This window comes from Heterocephalus glaber, unplaced genomic scaffold (genome assembly GCF_053883595.1).
Source record: "Heterocephalus glaber isolate CG9 unplaced genomic scaffold, H.glaber_assembly_v1.0 deba00001608, whole genome shotgun sequence".
In the NCBI taxonomy this organism is placed as follows: domain Eukaryota; kingdom Metazoa; phylum Chordata; class Mammalia; order Rodentia; family Bathyergidae; genus Heterocephalus; species Heterocephalus glaber.
Window position 1 is genome coordinate 15,503,905 of NW_028258379.1, and position 27,179 is coordinate 15,531,083.

At 44.3% G+C, this 27,179-nt stretch overlaps 1 long non-coding RNA gene across 2 annotated transcripts in view; it reads right to left on the reverse strand.

The window, feature by feature from the left end:
• LOC110346125 (uncharacterized) overlaps window positions 1-17,830 on the reverse strand; it is a 45,284-nt gene extending 27,454 nt beyond the window's left edge. For both annotated transcript variants that reach the window (XR_015445049.1, XR_002389964.2), the window contains exons 1-2: window positions 17,301-17,830; window positions 2,348-2,409 (exon numbers count right to left, since the gene is read on the reverse strand). This is a non-coding gene — a long non-coding RNA (uncharacterized LOC110346125). The remainder of the gene's footprint in view (window positions 1-2,347; window positions 2,410-17,300) is intronic.
• Window positions 17,831-27,179: the final 9,349 nt, after the last annotated feature.

Consider the following 27,179-nt stretch of genomic DNA (forward strand, 5'->3'; position numbering starts at 1 on the left):
TCTACATATAAAGATTTTGCTTCTGCTGTGCCAATCCTATCCTAATTGTGTCATTTTATTGCCAGACTATTTTGGTGGGGACTGGGTTTCAAAGTTTAATGGACAGATAAAGAGTAAGCATATCTGCCCTTGTTCCCCACCTCAAGGAGAAAGCAGTGTATCTTCTCCATTCATATAAGGTGTTCTCGCTGGAAGTATGGAGTACATGTCTTTAATCTATTGAGAAGGTTCTGTTCTACTTCTAATCTCCTGATAGCTTTTACCATGAACAGCTGTGGAATTTAGTTCAATACTTTTCCTCCAACTAGTGACGGGATCATATGGCTTTTTCCTTTCCTCTGTTAAAATGATGACTTTTGGGGGTGGATCTTCCAATGCTGAACCAACACTGCCATCCCTATAACAAAACCACTTTCTACATCCTGCCAGATCTGACTTCTAATGGTTTGTTTTGTTAAACAAATTTCTATCTATGTTCATACTTTTTTCTTCTATTATCTTTATCCAGTTTTAGGATTAGCACAATGTTGAGTTCCTAAAATGAGGGGAGAAGTGTTCCTTCTTTTTTCTGCTTTAAATGTTTGATATAATTTATCAGTTAAAATGTTTATAAGCCTACTGTTGTCATATAGGTAGGTTTTCAAGCTAGGAATATGCTTTCTTTAATAGGTGCTATTCAAATTTTATATTTCCTCCAGAGTTAGCTTCATTAATTTGTCTTCCAAGGTACTTCTTAGAAGTTGTCAAATTTATTTCAAAAAAGATTTTTGTAATATGCTTTCTATATCCTTTTAAATTCTGTAAAATCTGTGGTAATGTCTCCTAGATCTTGATACTGTAATTTAAAAAATGTATAATTGATATTGTGTAACAGGAAGTAAAGGTCTAAAGGAGCAGGGGAAGTGGGAGGGGTAGGGGAAAGGAAAAAGGGAAAAGAAACAATTTGAGAAAAGGAAAAAAATGGGAACAAAGTCTTTCCAAATAAGGAAGGGTGGAGGGGGTGAAGGGAGGGCAGGGGAAAGGGAAAAAAATAAGAACCAAGAGACTCATGTAAAGGTACAAGATCCCAATGATGAATGTAACTGTATTTTATACCTAAAATGTATCAATAAACTTAATGGGAAAAAAAAACAAGTAGTGGATGTCCAATGCAAAAAATAAAAGACTCTAGATACATACCTTACGTGTTTTAGAAAAATTAGCTCAAAATGGATCACAGATGCAAATATTAAATTCAAAAATATAAAACTTCTAGAACAAACACTGGAGAAAATCTAAGTGATGTTGGGCTTGGCAATAAGATAAGAGAACTCAACAGTTCTTGATCTAAGCAGACATTTCACCAAAGAAGACATACTGATGTCAAACAAACATGAAAATATGTTCAATGTTATTTATTAAAAATTAGTTTTTAGGAAATTGCAAATTTAACAACGAGATATATATTTATTAGAATGGCAAAACCATGACTAAATAAATAAATAAATAAAATAACCTGACAATACCAAAGGTTGGTGACAATGTGAAACAACAGGAACCCTCATTCACATGGTAGCGGTGTTGCCACTTTGGAAAACAGTTTGGTTGCTTCTTTTCTTTTGGCTTTTTGAAACAGCGTCTCACTATGTAGCCCAGGCTGGCCTTGAGCTTGCAACCATCCTGTCTGCCTCAGCATCCTAAGTGCTGGGATTACAGATGTGTGCCTCCACACCAGGAATTTAGTTGTGTCTTACAAAGCTAAACATAGTCTTACATGTGATCCAGTGACTATACTTCTAAGTATTTTTTAAAAATGAACTGAAAACTTATATCTACATAAAAGCCTGGATGTGAAAGTTAATAGGAATTTTATAGCCACTAAAAATTTGAAGCAACCAGCATTTGTACTTCAGTAGATGAATGGATAAACAAACTGTGGTAACCTATATAATGGAATATTGTCCAGCAATAAAAAGAAAGGAGCTTCCAAACCAAGGAAAGACACGGAGGAGACTTAAATGAATACTGCTAAGCAAAATAAGCCAGTGTTAGAAGGCTACAAACTATATAATTCCAATTGGAAAGACAAAACTATAGATATAGAGACAACATAAGATCACTGGTTGCTGGAGATTTGGGTAGAGGGGAAAGAGTTGCACAGGTGAATCACAGGTTATTTTTTAGGATGATGGAAATATTCTGTATGATACTATAATGGTAGACATATGACATTATATGTTTGTCAAACCCATAGGACTTTATGACATAAAGAATGAACTTTAATGTACTTGTCTTAGTTACTTTTGTCATTGCTGATACAAAATACCTGACACCCAAAGTTAAAGGAGGAAAAGTTTAGTTAGCTTACGATTCATAGAAGTTTCAATCTTGGCTGGCTCCAAGGCATAGTGGCACATGGCAGAGGGGCATCTAGAAGAAGAATGACAGTTTGTGGCACGCACAAGTTAGCAAAAGCAAGAGACAGTGTCTCTCTACCCCTTTGAGTTAATTCAGACTACTTAGGGCAGGTAGCACTCACACCCTTAATCCTAGGGCCCTCTGGCCTAGCATTGCACCATGAATCAATCACACTCTCTAGATTCAGCCACCTCTGAAAAAGCCCCACCTAAGACTGCATGAGGCTATGGGGGGACATCTAGACAGAAGACGTAATAGTATCTGAACTTTAAAAAAATCATTTAGGGAGTTGGACCACCCAGGGTAGAATGCAGACTGTTACAAAAGAATCTATCTTACAAATTCATGAAAAACCGAACTGAAGAGAATATGAGTAAAAGGTGCTGACCTAATTACTTCAGAAATGAGTGGAGTCCCTAAGGCAAGTGGAGTTCCTATTGCCTTAAGGAAATAGGAATTGCAAATAGGTCCTGTAATATAGTGGATAAAGTTGTTTTCTAAGACAATATGTGTTAACAATCCCTACACTACTATACACACATACAAGAATGGAACAATTAAGTATTTCAATGGCAGATGATGGGGGCCAAATTTCTTGGTGTTGGAATGAGACAGGCAGGGAGGAGGCTGGGATGATCCACATCATAAAGGATTAGAGTTGGAGACACATGTATGAACTCATTCAAATTAACATAGAGGCTGGTTGTTACCTATAGAAATATTTATAGATATCTGCATATACATAGATACATGTTTTATCACCTGAGAGGCTCTGGAAGCAATGACATCTTAGTAGCAATGAGCACACTTAGTACTCAAAGTTCTCCATGAAGGGAACCATGAGCCCTTGGAGAAATGGCAGATTCTAGAACTGGGACAGGAAATGTACCAGATAAGCCTGGAGAATCTTGTAATGTCAGAAAGTAAGGCAATGCTTTATACCCTTCCAAACTTCACATTGATGGGAATATGACAAAAAGACACAGGAATCAACTAAAAGAACTCTCTGTGGTCAAAATGGGAACAATGTGAACAACTTAATCATAAAGTGTACAATAAATAAACATCCATGGGTCCATGTTGGTATAAATAAATAAGTAAATAAATTAGAAAAGAAAAGAGAGGGCCGGGGATTTAGCTCAGTGGTTCCACCACCTGCCTCGCAACTGGAAGGACCTGAGTTCAATCCCTGGTACCAAAAAAAAAAAAAGAAAAGAAAAAAGAAAAGAGAAATTCCTTTTGCAGGAAAATCCCAAATAATTTATATAGACACTCTCTCCCCCTTGGAGGTGGGACAAAACACCTCACTCTTTAGGGTGGGCTGTGCATATCGCCTTCCTCCCAAAGAGTACAATATGGAAAGGGGAAGACTCAACAATGAAAAGTGATGTGACTTCCTAAATGGGATCCTGTTTTTACCTGATTAGGCAAAAACTAAGAATATATGAATAAAGAATGGGCTTTACTTAATCATATATATGTATAATATTATGTATAGTTATTAGGCAATTTTTATTTCAGACTGTTATCTGAGTGGCTCAGACAGCTTCTCTCTCCTTTGTAATTGATCTCTCTATTTAGAAATCAAGTTTGTTGAAATTATGTGGAGCAAGAATAAATAGCCCCAAAGCAAAGGCCTGAAATATTTTCCTATAAACAATATTATTATGTTTTAGATCTGGGTTGTCCCCCAGAGCTTCCTGTGTTTGCAAGATGCATTGGATTGTGGGGTGCTATACTCATCAGTGGATCCACCCACTGGTTAGTTCAGTGGCTGAGTGTGCTGTTAGGAGGTGGGGTCTGGTCAGAAGAGATGTGTCACGGGGGGCATGATCCAGAAGGGTGTATCTCCCACCTCAACTGCTCCCTACTCTCTCTCTCTGCTTCCTGGCTGCCATGATGTGGGTAGCTTCCTCTGCCAGACTCTTCCACCATGCTATTTCTGCATTTGAGCTTGCTGATTATGGACTGAAACTCCTGAAATGGTGAGCCAAAATAAAACCCTCCTTTAAGTTGTAGGTATCAGATATTTTATTCCAGCAATGAGAAAGTGACTCCCTTTTGTAATTGATCTCTCTCTACTCAGAAAAGAAGTTTGTTGAAATTGTGTTTAGAGCAAGAGTAAATAAGCCCAAAGCAAATGTCCTGAAATGTTCTCCTATAAATGATATGCATTAACATATGGCATTTATGACAACTATTGGGCTTTTCATAGGGCTTTGGGGGGGTGGAAGTCTTCATTCTCAGCTATGTAAAAGCTTAAAATAATCACAATTTGCATTTCTGAACTACTTCTGGGTTTGGAAAGTGCATCTCATGCATTATTTTTTCATTTGAACCTCACAGCAGTTCTGTCTAGTAGGCAGGGCAGGGACTTCTTATCCTCATTTCATAGATGAAGGAAATGACATTCATAAGCGTTACCTCGAAGCTCAAGTCAAAGAGGCCTGTGAAGTGTCCAGACAGCCAAGTTCCACATAGGTGAAGTGTACTCACTTGCTTTAAAAAGAACCAGGGTTTAAAACAAAGTCATGTTCTTTTGAATATCTGCTTGCAGCTTTCGAGGTCTGAGGTTTGTTTGTGGTCTTAGAAACACAGACATTGGTGTCCTGCTCAAGATAGTGATTCCCTTTCAGTGTGTGAGGTGTTGGCGATCCCAGGGTCTTCCCAGAGCAGAGGGAACCTGGCTCAGCCTTTCTTGGGCTGGAGAGAGCCCTTCCCCCTGATGGGTGGTCACCACAGCACTTTGCCCTTCTCTGGGTGCCTAGACACGGAGAGAGCAGAGGAAGTCCAAGGCCTCAAAGGTCTCAGAGGTGGGGTGGGAGTTTTGGGGACACCTCCTTTCTGTTTGGTTCCCTCAACTGGAACCTGGTGCTCTGATCAGGATCCCCCATCTCCTAAAAGGGACCAGGATCCTCAAAGCCTCTGGTGGAGCCCCCTTCTGGTGCTCACCTCCAGCCATGCTCTGTCCCTGTGGAGCTGTCTGTATGGCTTTGATCTCACAGAGGAGATGACTGAGGCAGGGAACAATCTAGAAGTTATAGAATAGTCTCGACTCTGCATCCACTGAAGGAGCAGTGGGTACAGTATTAGAGGAAAAAGCTTTGTGACATTCAACTATTTAGTCCACTGTTGAGAAGCCTCCTCTAGGTGAAATGGGAAACAGGGACGGCAGAGGGACCCTCTGTCTGTTTCTAGCCTACTCATGTGTATGTGCACTGTTTGCCCTGATATGGGTTTAAGAAACTTTAAAAAACTGATTTCCAATATTTAAGCATTCACGTATTTCATGCAAAGTTTGGGATAAAGTATGAGTTATCCATTCTTCCTTCTTTTCTGGTACTAGGGATTGAACTCAGGGCCTTTGCACTGAGCTACATCCCAGCCCCTCCCCCCCTTTTTTGAGACAAAGACTCACTAAATGGCCATCTTTCCAGGCTCGGTTTGAACTTGTCATCCTCCTGCCTCAGTCTCCCAGAGTGCTGGAATGACAGGTGTGTACCACTGCACTTGGCTACCCATTCATTTTTGAGTGGAGCGGGTGACAGGTAAGGCAATTGGCTGTAGTCCTTATCCTCCGGCTCCACCCACTGCTGCTGTCTGTCTGCCTGTCCCAACACCTGAGTTCCCTGTCCCTGCATTTGAGGGCTGCAGATGCGAGGCCAGGGCACTGGAGGCTGTGGTCGGAACACTGGGCTCTGTCTGCTCTGATCCCAGCAGCCTGGAGAGCGCTTGGAGCCTGGGCAAACCTCAGCTCCTGTGGTGAGCAGATCCTGCCTGCCTCCTTCCTTCTGCTGAGCTTAACTTGAAGCTGTGGGCAGAAGCAAAATCTCCCCGAGTCACCGAGCCTTTACGTAACAGAAACACCCTGTTGCTGTTGATTGGGTTTTCCTGACACCTCTTGTCTGTTTATATCGAATTCTACTGCAGGAAGACTCAGCAGCACACTCTTACCCGCCTTCAGCAAGACAGGTTGGTGTTAATACCTCTGACTCACCACGTTGGCTCAGATGCCCGAGTGGTCATGTAATCCCTGCTGTTTGGGCCTCTGGGTGGGGCAGATTAATAATCAGAGGCATACATTCTGTTTGGCCTCCAATTCCAGCTCCACCATTTACCAGCTGTGTGACCTTGGGTAAATTACTTGCTATCTCTTGGTCTGGTTCCCACCTATGTAAATGGGGCCATGCATGAAAACAGCTTGGCTCTTAGGGAACATAGGAATCGTTTTATAAAAGTTAGCTAATAGGGTTTTTTGTTCACCATGTAGAAAATTACTTGAGGGTCTTAAAGGGCAACTTCAGCTTTTAAAAGGTTTAGTTGCAGAATTATAGCCTTTTTTCAGGGGGAGGGATCTCAGAGTCATGATCCAATTCTCTGCTTTCTGCAAAGAGGAAAAGGAAGCGTAGAGAGGTGAAAATTGGGCCTCCTGTTGTCTTGCTCAGTGCTTTTTCCACCGCGCTGGGCTGGGCTCTCACAACTTCGAAAGATGCTGAGCCAGTGCCTGAGGACTGGAAGGTTGATTTTAAGGAAGAATCTCATTTGCTTAGATTAAATCTTATAGAATCTGATTAAACCTTTAAGCTGAGATCCAGGAATAGAGGTCAAATTTTGCTGCAATAGAACCATTCCATGCAGGAGTCTCCATGGCTTCTTTGTGGGCATCTTCTCCCCAAGCAGGAAGGGCTCCAGCACAGGGCACCTGGGCGGCCCTCTGGGTGCTGCAGTCCACTCACATCTCTGGTCAGCACCCCCAGAGGAGACCAATGGTGCTGCAAAACTTCCGGAAAGGCCAGGATAGTTTCCGGTCCCGGTCCTGGCTCAGTGTTTCCAAGCACACTAGGTCTGTCTGTCTCTGGCTACTGTGGCATGTTTCTGTGCTCCCTCCTGGGGCTGTTCTTGCTCACACTTCTGTGTCCTGGTCCCTCTCCCTCTCACACATTCATGTGGCAGGTATTTATTGAGCCAGCCACACTCACATGCTGGGTTTACTGTCCGGGTGGGGGAGCCAAGGAGCGATGAGATCACAAAATGGGCCTGTACAAGCCTCCCTCGGGTATTGCCAAGGCTGGCCTGAGGCTGTAGTATTTCAGCTGGGACCTGAAGGAGCTCATCAGATGGAGGCAGAGTGTGGGAATGGGGTGCTGGGCAGAAGGAGCAGTGTGAGGGAAGGCAGGAGGAACATCGAAACTAGATGCGTAAAGCTGAGGACTGTGAGAAAGACTGAGCGTGGAGGGCATGAGAATGGAGACAGGGAAGCACTCAGGCTGCCAGACCTTGTGGGCTGATCAGAGGCATCTGGACTTGGCCTTGAGCTCACAGGAAGCTAGAATGGCTTATTGGTAGGAGAGACACTGATCAGGCTTGTCTCATGAAATACCCACTCTGGGTGCTGGGTTGGAAAGAGGCTGGAAAGGGACAAAGGAGCTGACATGACTAGTGTTACTTCCAGTACTGCCTGTGACTGTCATTTGTCTCCCCTCCCTGAAGGCCCAGGAAACAGGCTGGCCTATAAGATGGGGAGCCAGGGGATGGGACATAGGGAGATCCTGCTGCTGTTGGGAAATCAGAAGTTTTCTCACCCAGCTCACCCAACTGGGGGGACCTGGGGCCTTAGTCTTCCCTGTGCTGAGGTCTCTTGACCCCCAACCCTATGGAGGAGGAAGGGACTTCCACCCTACCTTGGTTTCCCCTCCAGGAAATACAGTCAATGTTAATAGCTCAAACTCTAGAGGCAGATCCCAGGGCTGAGTTTCAGCTCTGCCTGTCACTAACTGTGTCCTCGGGCCCATGGTGCCTCAGTGTCCCCAAGTGTAAAACTGGGCTGTAGAGGATTCAGTGAAGCAGTGCACACTGAGCGCTCTGAGTGTGCCTGGTAGGACAGAAGTGTTCACTGGGAGGAAGTTGGTGACCGTGGGGGCCACAGCAATGCTGATGGTGTTACACAGCAAAGGGATATCAGTGACTGCTCCCAGGTGTGACAGACACTTCTGATGCTACCATCCCAGCTCATGCAGTTCCCTTTCCTGGAGGGGGCACACAGAAACAAGGGCCTCTGACAGATAGGTGAGACATGTGGCCCACTCTGCTTCCTGTGGGCCAGACATGGACGCATGTCCAAGCTTTGGCCAATCAGATTCTCAGGGATTTGGAGCCAGAGCTTTGACCAATCAATCTGTACTGGTCCCCAGAAGAGAGGAGATATAAATAAGAAAGATGTGGGTCTGCTTGTTCATGTGCGTGTGTATGTTAGGTGGGTGGGTGGAGAAGCAGAGGGAGGAGAATGAAGCAGAAGTACAGATGATAGGTACAGGAGGCTGCTGCCTGGTTCCCAGTTGCCCTCCATTTCCTAAGCCTCTATTCTTGAGAGGCCCTGCTCCCTGTGCCTTCCAGAATAGTCCTGGATTCTTCCAGGAAGTTTTTTTTCCAAGTTCAAGATGGCTTCTGTTGCCAGGTGTGGTGGTGCAAACTTGTAATCCCAGCACTTGGGAGGCTGGGGCAGGAGGATTGCCACAAGTTCAAAGCCAGCCTGAACTACCTAGTGAGACCCTGTCTCCAAAAAAAAAGGAAGAGGAGGAGACTTCAGGGACACCATACCACTGCTCCCAGTGCAAGGAGCAGAGCTGCCCCCAGCATGGAGGAGGTGACCCTTCCGGGCCACTGTACCATGGCCCCCCAGCATGAGGAGCAGAGTCACCCCCAGCATGGGGAGCAGAGTCACCCCCAGAGCTGAGGAGGTGAGCCACAAGGGCACCAGCAACATACACCCCTCCCCTCACTCCATACAGACCCCACCTTCAAATGAGAAGACAAGTAAACAAGTCTCAAAACCAGACTTCCAGATCACCTAAAGCAACCCCAAAAGGAACAAGGTGGATACTCAAACACCTGAACTCCCTGAACTGGCAACAAAAGAGGATCGGGGAAAAATGAAATCAGAAATAATTTCTCAGATAACAGCAGAGATTGTGGCCATAGTGCAAGACATGATTAATAAATCTAGAGACACAGATAAAAAAATAGAGGAGCTAAGGAACATGATGGAATCACAACATAGGAAACAAATGGAATCCATAAAACAGATACAAACAGATTTTCAGGAGATTAAAAACTCCATTGAAAATCTACGCAGCAGAATGAGCCAATGTGAGGACAGAATTTCAGATATAGAAGATAAGATTGCAATTAGTGACCAGGAAAAGAAAAATTTCTTTAAAATAGTAAAGGACCATGAGAAATCACTCCAACAGCTGTTAGAAGATGCAAAGAAGAATAACGTAAGACTGATTGGAGTAAGTGAAGAAACAGGAGAGAGTGCAGATGACACAAAAAAACTGTTCACAGAACTGATGCCAGAAAACTTCCCAAGCAGGGGAAAAGAACTTGACATACAGATAAGTGAGGCATATAGGACTTCAAATAGCCTTGATCAAAAAAAAAATCTACACATAGGCATATAATAGTTAAGATTCCAGAAACCCAACAGAAGAACAAAATTCTCTAGGCAGTTAGAGAAAAGAAACAAATCACATACAAAGGAAACCCATCAGAATCACAGCAGACTTCTCAACACAAACCATCAAGGCAAGAAGAGCTTGGAGTGATGTATTCCAAGCCCTGAAGGAAAACAGCCTCCAACCCAGATTGATGTACCCTGCAAAACTATCTTTCAAAATGGATGGAGAAATAAGATACTTTCATGACGAAGAGCACCTTAGGAACTTCATGAATATCAAACTAGCACTCCAAAAAATTTTAGATAGTATCCTAGGAAAAGACAATGAGGATCACAACCCCAGGAAGCCCAGCAGACTGAATCTGTTGGGCGTGGCAAGAAATTAAATGGAAAGGGAGAGAATCCAACAAAAAGAAAAAATCATGACAATGATAAGTCAATACGTATCAGTTATAACCATCAATGTTAATGGTCTCAATTCACCAATCAAAAAAAATAGACTGGCAGAATGGGTCAAGAAGCAAGATCCAACAATATGCTGCATACAAGAAACACACTTAATTCAAAAAGAAACTCGTAGACTGAAAGTTAAAGGGTGGAAAACAATACTCCATGTGACAGGAACCTGAAAAAAAGCAGGAGTAGCTATCCTCTTTGCAGATCAAGTAGATTTCAAATCAACAATGATTAAGAGAGACAAAGAAAGACACTATATCCTTGTAAAGGGAAGAATCCAAGAGGAAGAGATGACAATCATAAATATATATGCACCAAACACTAGTGTGCCCAACTATACAAAACAAATACTAACGGACATGAAAAATCAAGAAAGCACTAATACAATAGTAGTGGGGGACCACAATACCCCACTGTCACAAATAGATAGATCAACTAGACAAAAGATAAGCAATGAAATGCTAGAACTCCATCAAACTCTTGAACAAATGAACCTAACAGATATTTACAGAGTGTTCCACTCCACAAAATCAGAATACACATTCTTTTCAGCTGCACATGGGTCATTCTCCAAAATAGACCACATACTTGCTCATAGAACATGTTTAAGTAAGTGCATAGAAATTGAAATTATCCCCTGTATATTATCAGACCATAGTGTGATGAAATTGGAGATCAATAGCAAAAGAAACTGCAAGAATTTCATAAATACATGGGAACTGAACAACACACTTCTGAATAACCAATGGATCACAGAGGAAATTAAAGAAATAAGACAGTTCCTACAATTAAATGACAATGACAATACAACATATTGGAATCTATGGGAGACAATGAAAGCAGTCTTAAGGGAAACTCATAGCAATGAATACTCATATTAGGAAAACAGAACGAGCCCAATTAAACAACTTGATGCTGAACCTCAAGCTTCTAGAAAAAGGAGAGCAGGACAAACCCAAAGCTCATACAAGGGAGGAAATTATAAAGATCAGAGGAGAAATCAATGCAATGAAGACTAAGGGAACAATACAAAAAAAATCAATGAAGCCGAGAGTTGGTTCTTTGAAAGAATAAACAAAATTGACAAACCCTTAGCCAACCTTATCAGAAAAAGAAAAGAAAAGGCCCAAATCCATGCAATTAGGAATGAAAACAGTGAAATTACAATGGACCTAGCAGAAATCCAGAGGATCATCAATATCTATTTTGAGAAACTATACACCAATAAGATGGAAAACACAGAAGAAATAGACAGATTCCTAGATATGTATGAATTACCAAAGTTGAATGAGGAAGACCTAAAAATTCTAAATGACCCAATATCAATCAATGAAATTGAAAATGTAATTTAAAACTTACCAACTAAGAAAAGCCCGGGTCCTGATTGCATCACCACTGAATTCTACAAGACATTTAGAGAGGGACTACTGCCACTACTGTTTAAACTCTTCAATGAAACTGAAAAGGAAGCAATACTCCCAAATTCATTCCTGAAAGCAGGCATCACCTTGATCCCCAAAGCAGGGAAAGACCCAACCGAAAAAGAGAATTATAGGCCAATCTCACTAATGAACATAGATGCAAAAATCCTTAATGAGATACTGGCAAATAGAATTCAGAAGATCATCAAGATGATCATACACCCTGATCAAGTGGGATTCATCCCAGGGATGCAGGGATGATTCAACATACGCAAATCAGTCAATTTAATACAGTATTATCAAAAAAAAAAAAAAAGAACCAAAGACGAAAACCATGTGATCATCTCAATAGATCCAGAAAAAGCATTTGAAAAAATCCAACATACATTTATGATAAAAACCCTACAAGAAATTGGAATAGATAGTCTTTACCTCAATCTGATAAAAGCCATCTATGAAAAACCAACAGCCAATAGCATACTAAATGGTCAAAAACTGAAATCCTCTGCACTCAAATCAGGAACGAGACAAGGATGTCCACCATCACCACTCTTGTTCAATATAGTTTTGGAAACATTAGCCACAACAATTAGACAAGAGAAAGGAATAAAAGGAATAAATATAGGAAATGAAGAAGTCAAATTGTCATAATTTGCAGATGACATGATACTCTATATAGAAGACCCCAAGAACTCCACCAAAAGTCTTCTAGACTTACTAACCAAATTCAGTAAAGTAGTTGAATGCACGGTCAGCACACAAAAATCAATAGTTTTTCTGTATGTGAACAACAGACTCACTGAGAGAGAAATAGGGCAAACAATTCTGTTCACAATAGCATCCAAGAGACTGAAATACCTAGGAATCAACCTAACAAAAGAAATCAAAAATCTCTTCTGGGAAAACTATAGCACTCTGAAAAGACAGATTGAAGACGATGTCAGAAAACGGGAAGACATCCACTGCTCCTGGGTAGGAAGGATCAACATAGTAAAAATGGCCATACTTCCAAAAGTGCTATATAGATTCAATGCAGTCCCAATTGAAATCCCAGCAGCATATTTCATGGATCTTGAGAAAACAATTCAAAAATTCATTTGAAACAAGAAGAGACCCAGAATAGCGAAAGCAATTCTAGGCAACAGAGACATGGCAGGGGGTATCCACAACCCCCAACTTGAAACTATACTGTAAAGCTACTGTCATAAAAACAGCATGGTACTGGCAAAGAAACAGATGCCAGGACCAGTGGAACAGATTAGAAGATGCAGAAACAATTCCAGACACACTCAGCCACCTCATCTTTGACAAAGGAGCCAAACACCCTCACTGGAGGAAAGATAGCCTCTTTAATAAATGGTGCTGGAAAAATTGGGTTTCAACTTGCCAAACATTAAAACTAGACCTATATCTCTCACCATGCACTAAACTAAAATCAAAATGAATTAAAGATCTAAATATCAAAACAGAAACACTGAACCAGCTGGAACAGAGGTTAGGTAGAACTTTGGAAGACATTGGTGTAGGAAAAGATTTTATGAACAAAATCTCAGTTGCCCATGAACTAGCACAAACAATCAACAAGTGGGACCTCTTCTTATTAAAAAGCTTCTGCACAACAAGAGAAACCACCAACAGTGTGAAGAGACAACCCACAATGTGGGAAAAAATCTTCACCTGCTGTTTCTCAAAGATCTACTATCTAGAATCTATAAAGAACTTAAAAAAAAATCAGACCTCCCAAATTTAAAGACCCAATACAAAAATGGGCATCTGAAATGAATAGACATTTCTCTGACAAAGAAGAAGAAATAGCAAATAAACATATGAAAAAATGTTCAACATCACTGGATATTTGAGAGATGCAAATGAAAACAACACTGAGATTCCACCTCACCCCAGAAAGAATGGCTGCTATCATGAAATCAATGAAAAAAAAAATGCTGGCGGGGCTGTGGGGAAAGAGGAACCCTGCTCCACTGCTGGTGGAAGTGTAGACTGATGCAACCACTGTGGAAATCGGTATGGAGATACCTCACAGAACTAGGACTGGAAGTCCCATTTGACCCCACTATTCCCCTGCTGGGGATCTTCCCCAAAGAATTAAAAGAATCATACCACAGTGATATATGTGCACCCATGTTCATAGCAGCACAGTTTGTAATAGTTAAAACTTGGAAGCTGCCCAATTGCCCATCAACTGGAGACTGGATAAAGAAAATGTGGTTTTTATAAATAAAATGGAGTACTATTCAGCCATAAAAAATGAGAAATTAGAGACATTTATGGCTAAATGGATCCACATTGAGGCAATACTCTTAAGTGAAATAAATAGGACACACATGTGTAAATACCAAATAGTTTCTCTAGTGTGAGAAACTGAAAGTGTACATCAGGACTAAAAGGTATAATAGATAATGTGAAATAGGAAGAAAAGGGGCAAAGGGGAAGTGGGAGCAGTAGAGGAAAGAAAAAGGAATGGAATTAATATGAGAAAATGAAAAAATGAAAAGAAAGTCTTTGTAAATAGGGAGGGATGGAGAGGTTGAAGGGAGGGCAGGGTAATGTGGAAAAAATAAGAACCAAGAGAGATTATGTAAAGGTGAAAATTTCCAATGATCAATGTCATTATATTGTATATCTAAAATGTACCAACAAAATTAATTTTTAAAAAAAGGATAGGCCAGGGATTTAGCTCAGTGGTTTCGCTGCCTACTTTGCAAGCACAAGGACCAGAGTTTGATCCCCCATACCAAAAAAAAAAAAAAAGAAAAAGAGAGAAGATTATAAACAATAAAGTATATGGGCCGGGGATTTAGCTCAGTGGTTTCGCCGCCTGCTGCACAAGCTCAAGGACTGGAGTTCGATCCCTGGTACCAAAAAAAATAAATAAATAAATAAAGTATATGATTCCTTTAAAAAAAAAAAAAAAGGATAGCTTCTGTTGACCAAGACATGAGAAAATCTTCATGTGGCCCTGTGACTCCAACAGAGGACATGCCCCTTTGTCTTTGTCAGATCAAAAGCCAGTTGGAATGACGGTAGATGGTTGTCTTTCTCCTGGAGGTCCAACAATAAAAGGCCCCTGTGAGGCCTGGTGAGGTGTGGTGAGGCTAAAATGTGGTTGTCCGCTGTTGCTGCTGCTGTTGCTGCTGCTGCTGGATCCTAGAGATGTGCCTTCCACACTGCCTAGGAGCCTGTTTTCTCTTCTCACTCCTTTGGAGCTTAGCCATGTTCTGTGTGAAGCTTTAAACCTATTTGGGTTGCAGTTTAGCAAATAGGGTGAGGAGCTGCAAGGAGCAGAAGACAGACAGGCAGAGCCAGCCTGGACCTTGCTGGGTGAGTGTGGGCCTGGTCTCTGATCATCTCTCACCTGGATCATCTGATTTTATCGGTTCAGATGGGTGGCAAGACACAGGGAAGTGCTGTCCAACATTTAAATATGATGTGGGCTGTAAATGTAACCTGAAATGCGCAAGGTCCCGAGTTCGATCCCTGGTACCAAAAAAAAAAAAAAAGATACAGTACAATATGGCTCCAGGGGATCGTACCAAGCTAGAATTATGTCTGGGGCTGGTGTCAAATGTGGCTTAAATAAAATAGCAATGCATTTCTCTCATGTAAATGTCCAGGGGTCTCTGTCCTAGCTCTTTATGATAATATTCAACCCAAGCTCAGCTAGCCAGGTGTGAGTGGCTGAGCACATGACCCTGCAACCTGTTCCTGGCAGGACAGTTACACAGGCTAGCAGACGGATAGACTGGGCAGTGACGGTCTGAGAGATCCCTTTCCACTTCCAGGAACTAAAACACCTGCCAGCCTGGGGAAGCCTGCTTCCTAGCATGATGCTTGAGGCCCTTGAACAAAGTCCCACCTTGCCCCGCTACTCTCCCTGAGCTCATCTTAGCTTCATACATCCCCACTCTGCTCCCATTTGTTACAGTTCAGATTTTGGGAGAGATTTTGAATCCATGCCAGTTCCTTGTTGCAGTCCTTGGCGATATTGTTCTCTCCTTCCCAGAACTTGGCAAGTCTTTACTGAGCACCTACTATGTGCCAGGCAGGGAACTGTGCTGGGAGTGGAGAAGAACCTAGTTCTCCTGAAAATGGTCACAACAGCTGAATAGGGCAGGATGATGGCAAGGGCTCTAAGGACAAATAGACATTCACTGAGTGGGAGGAATGAGAGGCGCCCCAGACAGAGGCTGTCGGCACAGCGCAGACAGAGGTTTAGGAGACATGGAAGGATATGGTGTGTCAGGGAGCAGGAAGTAGCTCTGTGGGGCTGGAGGGCAGGAGATGTTGCAAGGGTGGGTTCCTAAGTGACCATTCTCTCTTGGTAACCACTCCACCTTTCTTCGAGCATCCTTCCTCCTCACATTTCCCATACACATGGGAGGAAGTTGATTCTACTCAGGACCTAGAGGTGAGGCAGTTAGCCCGGGTATAGACTACTCAGCACAATCCCTTCTTATCTGAGGAGGGGAGTGACTCATTCACACCTGAGAAACTGGAGAAATCTTTGCTGGCAGCTCTAGAGAAAGCAGCTCTCCCTCTTTCTCCTAAATCTCATAGAGTGTTGGTGTGAGGCCAGGAATTGCAGCAGACATTTTGTCACTATGAAAAGGTCTTCTTGAACATGAAGGCAGCACTATGCAGGACAGAGAAAACAACAACCAGAAAGAAGCAGGGACTTTGAGGATATCGTTGAACCACTGAGTCAAATCTACACTAAACCTGCTGTATTCTAAGGCCTAAGGCTAGCTTTAGGGAGTAGGTCACAGGGTGAGGGCCCTTGACCTCTTTCTGGGGCAGGGGGGCACCATACAATGTTTTCAAGGAGAGGAGTAGGCTGACTGCCCCCTGAATTGCAGGAAGTCGCTGCAGGGCCCTGAGCAAAGAGCTACACCAAGGCCTGAAATGTGGGCCTGAGCGAAGACAGGTGAAGATAGCAGAGATGAAGGCTACAGAGACACAGAAGCCAGGTGAACTGGAGTGGGTGCAACAGAAAGAGCCTTAAACCCCTACCCTGACTACAAGATGCTTTCCTCTTCCGCCTCTGTCAGTGGCCCTCTGTGAAACCATTTCTTCTGCCACGACTCTCCTTCCCTCCTGCGGATTCCTGCTCAACTGCAGGTCTTTATGCCCACACCTGGTCCTCTGGAGCAGGGCCACACTGTGCCATAGCTATGTCCCTAAAGACGAGCCTGGGCCACAGTTGGCACACAGTGGATGCCTACTTGGATGCTGTTGACAGCTTACTGGTTCCTGCTCTGAGCTCAGTGTCAGCTGCACCATGCCCCTCTTCCCCAGGGCTTAGGCATCTGTTTCAGAAGCAGCTTCCAAAAGCTGCAGCCCCAATACCCAGCTTCCTGGTTGTCGGCAGGTGCTGGAAACCTGGGTGCCAGAGCAGCAGGGAGGCAGTCACAGGGGACAGGCCTGGGCGGTGGGTGCTGGCCAAGTCATCAGGGTCATATGCATTTATGAGAGGCATGCATGTGCCCTGAAAACCCTCCCGACACCCCTCTGCAGGAAACAGAACCCAGCTCCCCTCTCTCGTTTTTTCTCACCTGTCTTGTCTTGTGGCCAGAAGCACATTTCAAGCCTTCCTTGCTCCTGCAATAAATCAGTGTAAGTGCACACTTCCCTCCGCTGCAGGCTGGCTCCCCGGCCCTTAGCTCTTCCCATTCCTTCAGGCCTGCAATGCTTGGGTTCAACTTCACAAAACAGTAACCCTTTCGCCCCTTTCAGATGTGGGATCTTCATTTTCCTGACCCCTGTCCCCCAACTTCCCACCTCTCTTCATACTTCATCCCACGAGATGCCAAGGGTATTTGGCAATGCTCTGGGATCGTACGACATTGGGGGGAACTGTGTTAATCTTTTACTAACTCTACAGAGCATTTTCCTTATTCTTTTAATAGCAGCCTCTAGGCCCCTCCTTCCTCCAACCCTGAGGTTTTCCTCGTCACTGCCCCAAGATCCCAAGGCTTCCCTCTGGTCTGTTTCGTCAAGGAAATTCCTGGTTCCCAGCTAGCCTGTGCTGCTTCTCAGAAGGGCTCTGCGTCTCAGCTCTCATCTGCCCCAGTGTTGTGTTGTCTTCTCTGTCACCATGGCAGGGATTAAGACTTGAGCCAGGGAGGGCGGGTGGAGAGGAGGAGTGAGCAGGAGACGCAGAGGGGGTGAGGAACCTGATTGGAGGCTGTGGAGCTAGAGGAAGCTGGAGAGAAAGAAATAGGCTGAGTGTGGCAGGGAAGCAAGAGGGATTTCTGTTTTGCATTGTTCTATTTTGGTTTTGGTTTTTTGGTTTTGGTTTGTTACCGGAGGTGACGGGAAACGCACATAGGGCCGAATCCTCCCCCAGTGCAGTGACACAGCTAAAGCAATCCCTCCTCCATCCTCAGTAATCCCAAGGTGATCTTCAGATCCCAGATCCAATCAGGAAAACTCTCAAAATAGCTTCCACTTATTCCCAGTTCACTTTATGGACAAGATTGCTCTGTCAGTGGGACAATGTGACCCAGTGCCACCCGAGGCCCAGGCAAGACAGGACCAAGGTAGATGCCCAAGCAGGGCCCAGACCCACACCCACTGCTCCAGACTGTACTCCCAGTGCCCAGGACCCCATTGTCTCTGCCCACATGGCCCAAGCTCACTTCCAGGCCTTGTGTGGCTTCTTCCCATGGTCCACTCTCAACATCGCCTGCTTGGCTGGGTGGTGGACAGGACACAGAGTTGCAGGCTAATGCCTGGCACATTCATGTGGGAAGGCCCCGGGCTAAGGATAAGGACCAAAGGAGGCCAGGCCTTGAGCTGGGGCTGCCTCTCCCTGTGGTGCCATCTGAGCAATCAGGAAATGCCAAGTTTACATTTGCTGCCCAGAAGATCACAGAGAACCCTTTGTGAAGGCGGGTGCGTAAGACATATTCTATGGTTTGTTAGCATTGCTGATAGTTTTTAAATTGCTAGATACATGGCTTATGGATCCTGGTGCAGACACCTGTTTCCAGCTCTTTTGGTTCTTTGGCCCAGCTTCCTCTCCACACAGCTTCACTCAAATGCTCGCACACTCTGGGAGACAGTAAAAGCTTTTCACAGGTGTAGTAAGGGCAGAAGAAATGGCAGAGAGGCAATTTGGTGTCCTCTCTCAATCCTTTTTGGTTGTCTAGAATGTTAACTTTCTATCACCATGACAAATATTAGAAAAATCAACTTATAAGGAGGAAAGGTCTATTTTGGCACATGGTTTCAGAGGTTTCAGTCCATGGTCCATTGGCACTATCATTTTTGGGTCTGTGGTAAGGTGGACTAGCATGGCAAAGAGCTATGGTGGAGCAAAGCTGCTCACCTCATGGTGACTGGGAAGTGAGGAGAGAGAAAGGGCTGGAGCTCCAGAATCCCCTTCAAGGACACACCCCTAGTGACCTTACTTCCTTCTACAAGGCCCTACCTCCTAAAAGTTCCATCCCTCCCAGCAGCACTGCAGGCTGGTGACTTCAGCATACAGGACTTTTGGGACCACTGAAAGGTCAAACTATAGTATCTAGCTTTCAAATTCCCATTCTGTGTCTGGAGAGCATCCTACCCTGGAGTCCCATGCATTTTTGAGATATAACAGGGAAAGGAGCTCACATCCTAGTACCAAAGACAAAGATGCTAAAACTTGCAGTGGCAGATATCACCAGGAACCTCCCCTGATGTGCACGCTCCCTTTCTTCTTTAGTAAGAGTATCTCCAGTCTTAGCTAGGTACTTGACTACCCATATCAAAGACTATATTTTCCAGACCCTTTTCTGCTAGCTGTGGCCAAGTGACCAAATTCCAACTGTTAAGATGTAAGTATTATGCAATTTCCAGGAAGTGGTTATACAGGGAGAGGCTTTTTTTCTTTCCTAATGACTGGAATATGAACTTGATGGCAGACACTCAAGCAGCAGCATTGGTCCACAAGGCAGCATGCAAGGGCAGAGTTGAGAGTTTTAGAGCAGCCTTGCACAGTTGGCTTTCATTTTTTTTTTTAAACAGAGAAAAAAGTAAATTTCTATTTTGTTTATGCCACAAGTATTTTGAGTTTTCTGTCACACAGAGTAGAACCCAAGACTGAAGACATGTATCTTCCTGGCTTCTCTTGAAGATAGGGCAGGGCATGTGGCCAGACTCATGCAAGGCGGGCTCTCTGGTTGGCATTCGGGATCCAGTGTTGGGTGTGTAGATGAAGCAAGACAAATTGCTCAGTGCTTGGTGGCAGCAGTGAGGCCTCACTGAACAGTTCTGCCACTGTTTTTGCTGGAAGGTCTCGACCTTGTCCTCTAGCTTACCTGACAATTCTGAATTATTTGAAATCCTATGAATATATTTCTTTCCTGCTTATTTCTGCCAAGATTGGTCAGTAGTGCAGAGTCTTAGTCACTATCAAAAATGCCTTTTAATGATAAATTCATCAAGACGGTTGGCTCTGCCGTCAAAGTCGTCCACTGACTAATCTGTTAACTCAAACTCAATGTGAGGCACGAATTCCATTTCAAAGTCAGAATTTTCTAACACCTTTGTCTCTAAAGAGGCTTCTGGCAGGGGCAGAGTTGGGTTCTTCAGAATATTTGGTGTCTTTTGTGGTAGGCATATGTGCCATCTGCTAGTAGAAGCGATGATATTTTGGGGGGCTGGCAGCAACCAGAATTAAACACAGATCTAATTACATTAGTCCAAGTTCAGTTAGAGGTATGTTCAAAGGACAGGAGCATTTCGTGTATCCTGAAGTCATTTATACAGCAACCACAGCTATTCAGAAAACTGCTAGGAAGTAGAAAAGGGATAAAACCCAAAACAAAATAAACAAAGAAACAACACCCTCAAAGCAAAACAAAACACAAAAAAATTGTTCACAGGCAAAATCGGTGTCACAGAACTCATCGCCTAGAGTTTATGCACTAAGTCGAAGGCCAGTCATTCCGACCTCCTTCAGAGCCATTCGGTCCGGGTGTCAACCCATGTTCCATGGAGAATGTAGACTGAGGACTTTCCATTCTAGGGTAGATTTGATGGGTTGTCTCTCAAGGGGATACAGCAGTGTTGCTGTGGTCCAAACTCTTCCAGAAACCAGAAGACCCTTGTGAGTTTGTGCTAACATCAGACAAATCTAGGATAATAAGTAGACCAGAAAGCCTGGAGCCTGAGCCCACTTAGTGCAGCAGCCTTTACTCTAGTACAGCTCAGTGTCGGCCTGGGGGAGTGAGTTTGCAAGAAAACTCCTGGCATCACGAAAAATGAGTGCTATGTTTTAGATCTAGAATGTCACCCCAAACCCTCAGGCTCAGAGATGGGGCTTTTGAAAGGTGACTGATTGGATCATGAGTCCATAGCTGACTGCCACTCAGAAGTGGGGCCTGGCTGGAAGAGGCTGGTCCCTGGGGGTGTGATCTGGAAGGGTACATTCTTGTCCCTGCTCCTCCCTTGGTTCTCTTCTGTCTGCTTGCCATGTCATGAGTAACTTTTCTCTGTCAGGTCCTTCTACTATGCCATTCCTGCCTTGAAGCCAGCCAACCATAGGCTGAACCCATTGAAGCCATAAGGCAAAAGCAAACCTCTTCTCCTTTAAGTTGTGGGTGTTGGGTGCTGTGCTGTAGTGATGGGAAAGTGACCAATACAGTTAGGAAATTCAACCAGCCGTACAGTACCCTGTGCTGGAGAACCTGTGCAACAATAGGGGTTCTCCAATTGTTGGTGGGAGAGTAACTACTTGGGAGACTGGTTTGATGGCAGCTTTCCGAGCTGAGTCCAAGCAGCGTTTTTGACCTTGCAGTTCCACACCTGTGGCAGAGAGAAGCTCTTGTGATGGTCATAGGAGTCATGTACCAGAAAACCCATGGCAGCATTACTAGTAGCACTCAGAATCTCTCAGGTATCCACCTCCCAACAGAATGAATGAACACATGTAATATTTTGTGCAATGGAATATTACACAGCATAAAAATGAAGGTACAAAAGCCATATCTGCTTCCATGGATGAATCTAAAAACACAATGTTCATCAAAAGGAAGCGATATAAGTAGGATTCCATTTATATAAAACAAGGATGTGATTAACATATAGTTTGGGGAAGGAAGAGACTTATAAGATACTATTATGATATTCTTTTTCTTACTTGGGTGGTAGGTCTGTTGATGTTTATTTATATTCTTTAAACTGCATACATATACTTTATTTATGTGTATGATATATTTCACCAATGCTTTTTAAAAGACAGAGGAGAAAATAGGCAAGTTTTGTTGAATGTATTCTGCTTAAGAAGACAAGATGGTATTTGATAACATTAGAGTTTTTTCTACCAACAATGAAAAACAGAAAAGGTTTTGGAAATCAGAGGGCTCAGTTTCATGACAGCGTCTCAATTTTTCCCTCTGTGGGAATAACCTAGATTCAAGTGAGTTTCTGAATCTTGAAAGAAAAGAGAGGGGTCTGGGGGAAGCTCACTGATGTGACACCCAGGTCCCTCACCAGTTGGCCCCAGGCTGCATTCCCTCCCTCTGACTGGTTCCTCATGGCACGGTTGGGTACTTGTTAGAAATGCAGAATCTCAGCCCCCACCCCACACCCTGACTCAGAATCTGTTCATTGACAAGATGCCCAGGGGCTCTGAATGTCCACTACAGCATGAGGAGCTTTGCTTAAGTCTAGACATGGACCAGGGGCCAGATACGCAGTTCTTTACAGTTTTAGGAAAACCGTAAAACTTTGCGGTACTGGGGAATTGAGCCAGGGCATTCACACAAGCTACATCCCCAGGCTTTTTTCTTTTTTCCTTTTTTTTTTTTTGTGTGTGTGTGTGTAAGGGTCTCATTAAATCACTAAGTTGTCCAGTCTGGGGTCAAACTTGTGATCCTCCTGCCTAAGCCTCTCAGAGTGCTGTGATTACAGGTATGAGTCACCAAGCCTGGGTTCAAAAAAGAAAAAAACAAAACAGAACAAAAAAAACCCCTGCCTTTTTTAACATTCCCAAGATGGGCACTCTGGGCTGCAGTGGACAGTGCTCAGGGAAAATTTCTTTCATTCATTCAAGTGATATTAGGAAGAATATGAAATTGCCATTTCATAGGGCACTGATGGTCAAATATTGCCAATTTGGTATGGCCTATCTCTTGATATTTCTTGACCTCCTGTTATATGCCAGCCATAAAATTAGATACTGGAGATATGACAATGGGTACAAGCAACTTCAGACCCTGCCCTCACAGAGCCCACAGTCTACCAATAGTCATTGATTTTTTAAAAAACTCTATACAAACAGATGCAAAATTACCACTGTAGTAAGAGCGCCAAAGTGGAAACCTCTGATATATGGAGCATCTAGAAGTTGACAGATGTCAGGGTGGGGGATGGTAAGAAAAGCTCTCCTGGAGAGAGGAGGAGAGGCAGATGAAGAGGAGGAGGAGGAAGAGAAGGAGGAAGAAGAGGCAAAGAAATACGATGGGAGGGGTGAGGAGTTAACCAGACTGAAGTGGGTGACAGTGAGGAGCCATAAGTGGTCACGGGGGGACCAACTCCCCAGGCTGGGTCCCCTCTCCCTGCACTGGTGGCTGGGAGGCAGCTGAAGTTGGCCATAGTGGCACCGTGCTGCTGTGCAGGCCTGTCTGCTTCTCACAGTCCCTGGGTTCAAAGAGCCGTGGAGTTTGGATTGCAAGTTACGGTTTAATGGTCCTGCCAGTCAAGTGCACTCACACCCCATCTGTGTGTTCTACTTTTGATACTTTCTTCTTGAATAGACTTTGGAGGGAACTCCGGTCAGCTCCTGGGATGCCTGCCCTGGTCTCCCTCTGCTGGGTTCTGCACATGCCCTTCCCTCTGCCTGGCATGGGCAGCCTGCCACCTCCCTCCAGAGACCCCTGCTCACTCTGGTCATTTTGGGCATCCATCCAGGTGGCACCTGTCCTCCTGCCTCACGGCCCCTCCCATGGAAAGATGTCCTCCACTCACCGTCCCAGAGCACCAAGTCTGACTTTACTCATCAGTGTTGTGCAGCACACAGGTGGTGCTCGATAACTGCTTGTTGGATAAATACATGAAACACTGTATTTTACCCAGTGCACAGCTGGGTCAGACCCGGTGCGGTGGTTTCCTCAACCACCCTTCCCAGTCGCTTTCTTCCTAGCCTGTCTCTGCTCTTCGGCCTGGACAATGTAAAAGTTTGCTTTCCCAGTTTCCCTGGCAGCTAGAAGTGATCATGAGACATAATGCCAATGAAAAGCTGCTGGGGGCTCCTGGAGAAAATTTTGCTTTTTAAAAGTAAAAGCAACTAAATTTAAAAAAAAAATGTTGTAAAAAGTGTCGGGGATTTAGCTCAGTGACACTGTGCCTGCCTTGAAAGTGCAAGGTCCTAAGTTTGATCCCCGGTACAAAAAAAAAAAAATGTTGAAAAAGGTGCTGTTCCTTCTCTTCTTCTTTGCATGTTCTGAGCTGTGAGGTGTGGAGCTTCAGTAGCCATCTTTTTTTTTTTTGGTACGGGGATCGGACTCAGGACCTTGCTCTTGCAAGGCAGGCGGCGGCACCACTGAGCTGAATCCCCAATCCCAGCCATCTTTTAACTATGAGGAGCAGGACAGTAGAATCAGACAGCAGCCTAGACATTGCTGAGCTACATCCAGCACAGAGCCAGCAGCTGTTATCTCCAGACTTGTCTGTGTTTGAGGAAAATGAATACCTAATTAGGCATTGCTAGGTGGATTTTCTGTTATTTTCAGCTGACAGCATGCCTGATAACATCTGGGGTATAGGGACAGACAAGAAAACAGAGGGCAGAATCTACTTGACTTGTCAAAGAAGAAAAGTCACTTGCTGAGAGTCTATGGGTCCCAGATCACCGTCCTCACTGCTGCATAGGCATGACGCATTTAACCCCACAATCCGTGCAAATAGAATTACCCTTTTGTTATACAGAACAGTCAACTAAGGCTGCAGGCCTGAGTCGATACCCCCGGGCACCTGGCTGGAAGTGGCCAGCTGGGATAGACCTGCTATTTCTGCTCTACCACATTGCTGCCCACAAGAGAAGGAAGGGTGGTGGGCCTCTTAGCAAAGTCAGCTGAGGTTTTATTTGTGGGGGGAAGTCTGGGGGCTGGTCTCAAATCTCAACTTCCCCCAGATGGATTAGGATTCTTCTCCCAGCTTAACACCTGTGGCTAGCAGCTACACTAGCTTCAGATGAGTCAACCACTTTGGTTAGAGCAGCAATTCACAGCTTTGCACACTGAGGGTGCCACTGCCAGGCCTAGAGACATCCTGAAAAGAAAGCAGGTCCTTTGTCCGCTGTCTTCTCTTCCTTTCACCATGGTCTCTGCAGCACTTGGGTCTTGGGAGTCCCCAGACCAGCAGTGACCAGGCAGGATGTCCTCCATGCTTCTGTCTCTCTTCTCTTCTCCAAGAACCCAGCACTTTCAAGTTTTCTGTGTCCCCTATTGGAGAAGCAGCTTGTAAGCATACTTGCACCAAAGTATTGGCTGTTCCATGTGTTCCTTCTCCACAGTCTCCCCTCTCCACCAGAGTCTGATGCTGGTAGTTAGAGATGGTTCTGCAGATGAATTGCCCAGCCCACTCCAGGCTGTCAGACCCTTCCTGGTTCTTGGCTGGGTGTGAACCATGGTCTTTCTGACTGGTCCTACTTAAGGCCTTGAGACCTTGTGCCAGGCTTTGTGCTGACAGTCATGTGAGTTAAACATTATGACTCCATTTTATAGACTTGAAAACTGAGATTCCTCCCAAGGTCACACAGGATGACTCAACCCTAGACCTGCCGGACTTTAAAGCTTCTTGGTAAGAGTATTTCTTGTATTTTCCTTCAAATCCCTTCCTACTTCTTAACTCACCCCCACTTTTAGAGGTCCCAGAAGTTTTCCTATTAGATTTATTCCTTAAGTAAAGGAAGCTGAACATATTTTGCTCTTCAAGAGTCTTCATTGGAATGAAAAGTCCCTGGGAAGTATAATCCCTATACCTTTACCTTATGACACCAGGGTAGGGATTGTTAGTGGATTAGTCCTAGGTGGGGACACCCCAAGGTAGACTGGGGGCAGGAGAGAATGGGCAGAAGGGAAGTGTTCAACTCCAGGGCCCCTTTTCTCTGTTGTTTTGAGAAGCCCAAGGTTAACTTCCTGCCTGATTTCCAGGGCCCTAAGGCTGATAATTTCCAGAGAGCTATTTTGGGATGGCAATTATCCTGAGACGGCCTTCTCTCCCCGCTCTGGCATAGTCCAACAAGGCTTCTGGGGAGCCACGAGTTCCAAGGGCTGTGTGGAGAGGAGAGATGGGCAGGGCCGTGTGTTCTGTCCTTCCCTCACCCTGACTTCTGCGGCTCAGAGAGCCAGGCTCCTTACAAGACAGGTCTGAGTTTGGGGGATTAGGGGCTTCAAATTCTACCAGCCATGGCTCCGGGTTGTCATGGCAACCTCTCATTGAGCCAATCTCGTGTGGATCTGGTTGTTTCTAAAACAAGCTGATAACTTCCTGGTTGACAGTGTTCATTTCAGCTGGGTCAAGAGATCTTCTAGATGAAGGGATCATCACATTTCTGGCTTTGACAGCTTGAGCTTTTAGGACTCCACCCAAGAATCAATATTTTTATTCCTGGCTTGGTGCAGAAGTCTCTTTACTGATCTGCAGGAATAAACCTGCCCCTTGACATTGCCAGAGCTTCAGAGTCAAAGCCTGAAGGGAAGTGCTAAATAACCCTCTGTGCCCCATGTTTTCTATGATTCCCCTCCCCTCTCTCCTTTCTATCCTGCCTTGGTGCTGGGTCTGAAAGGAAATAGAGTGGCCCAGGAAGTGGAGTGGCCCAGGAAGTGTATTGGCCTGCCCAAGGTCACGGAGCTGGGCTGTGGTAGAACCTGAAGTGGAGCCCAGCTTGTCTGATGGCTGAGCCTGTGCCAGAATCCTTAACTTGTGCCTCCCCATCTGAACTGTGTGGGTAGAGCTACCCTGTGGTGACATGATTGAGCTCAACTGTAGGAAATAGTAGGAAATACGAAGGTGGCCAGGACAGAAGGCTCCTCCCCTTTGCTGCCACTGGTTCTCCGACTGCCCTGGGGAGAAAACCAACATGTCTAAATGTAAAGAGCCACCCTTCCCGGGATTTAATGATCTGGAATAAATACCAATGTGCCTCCTAAAACCCCACATTTTATTTAAAATAGCAACATAGTGATTTGAAGTCCTCTTTAGACTTGGGATACGCTGTTACTTTTTGTTGTTACATTGCTTTTTTTCTTTTTTTTTTTTGGTACGGAGCGAAACCACTGAGCTAAATCCCCGGCCTCTCTTTTGTTTTTAAAATGTCCTCTTTGTACAAGGATGTTTATCTGTGATATAAAATTCAATTTCAAAACTGTTTGAAGTCCTCTGTGACTTTCCTTAAGAATAACTGCAGATGATTAAAGATGACCCACGATCACAGTGAGAAGATT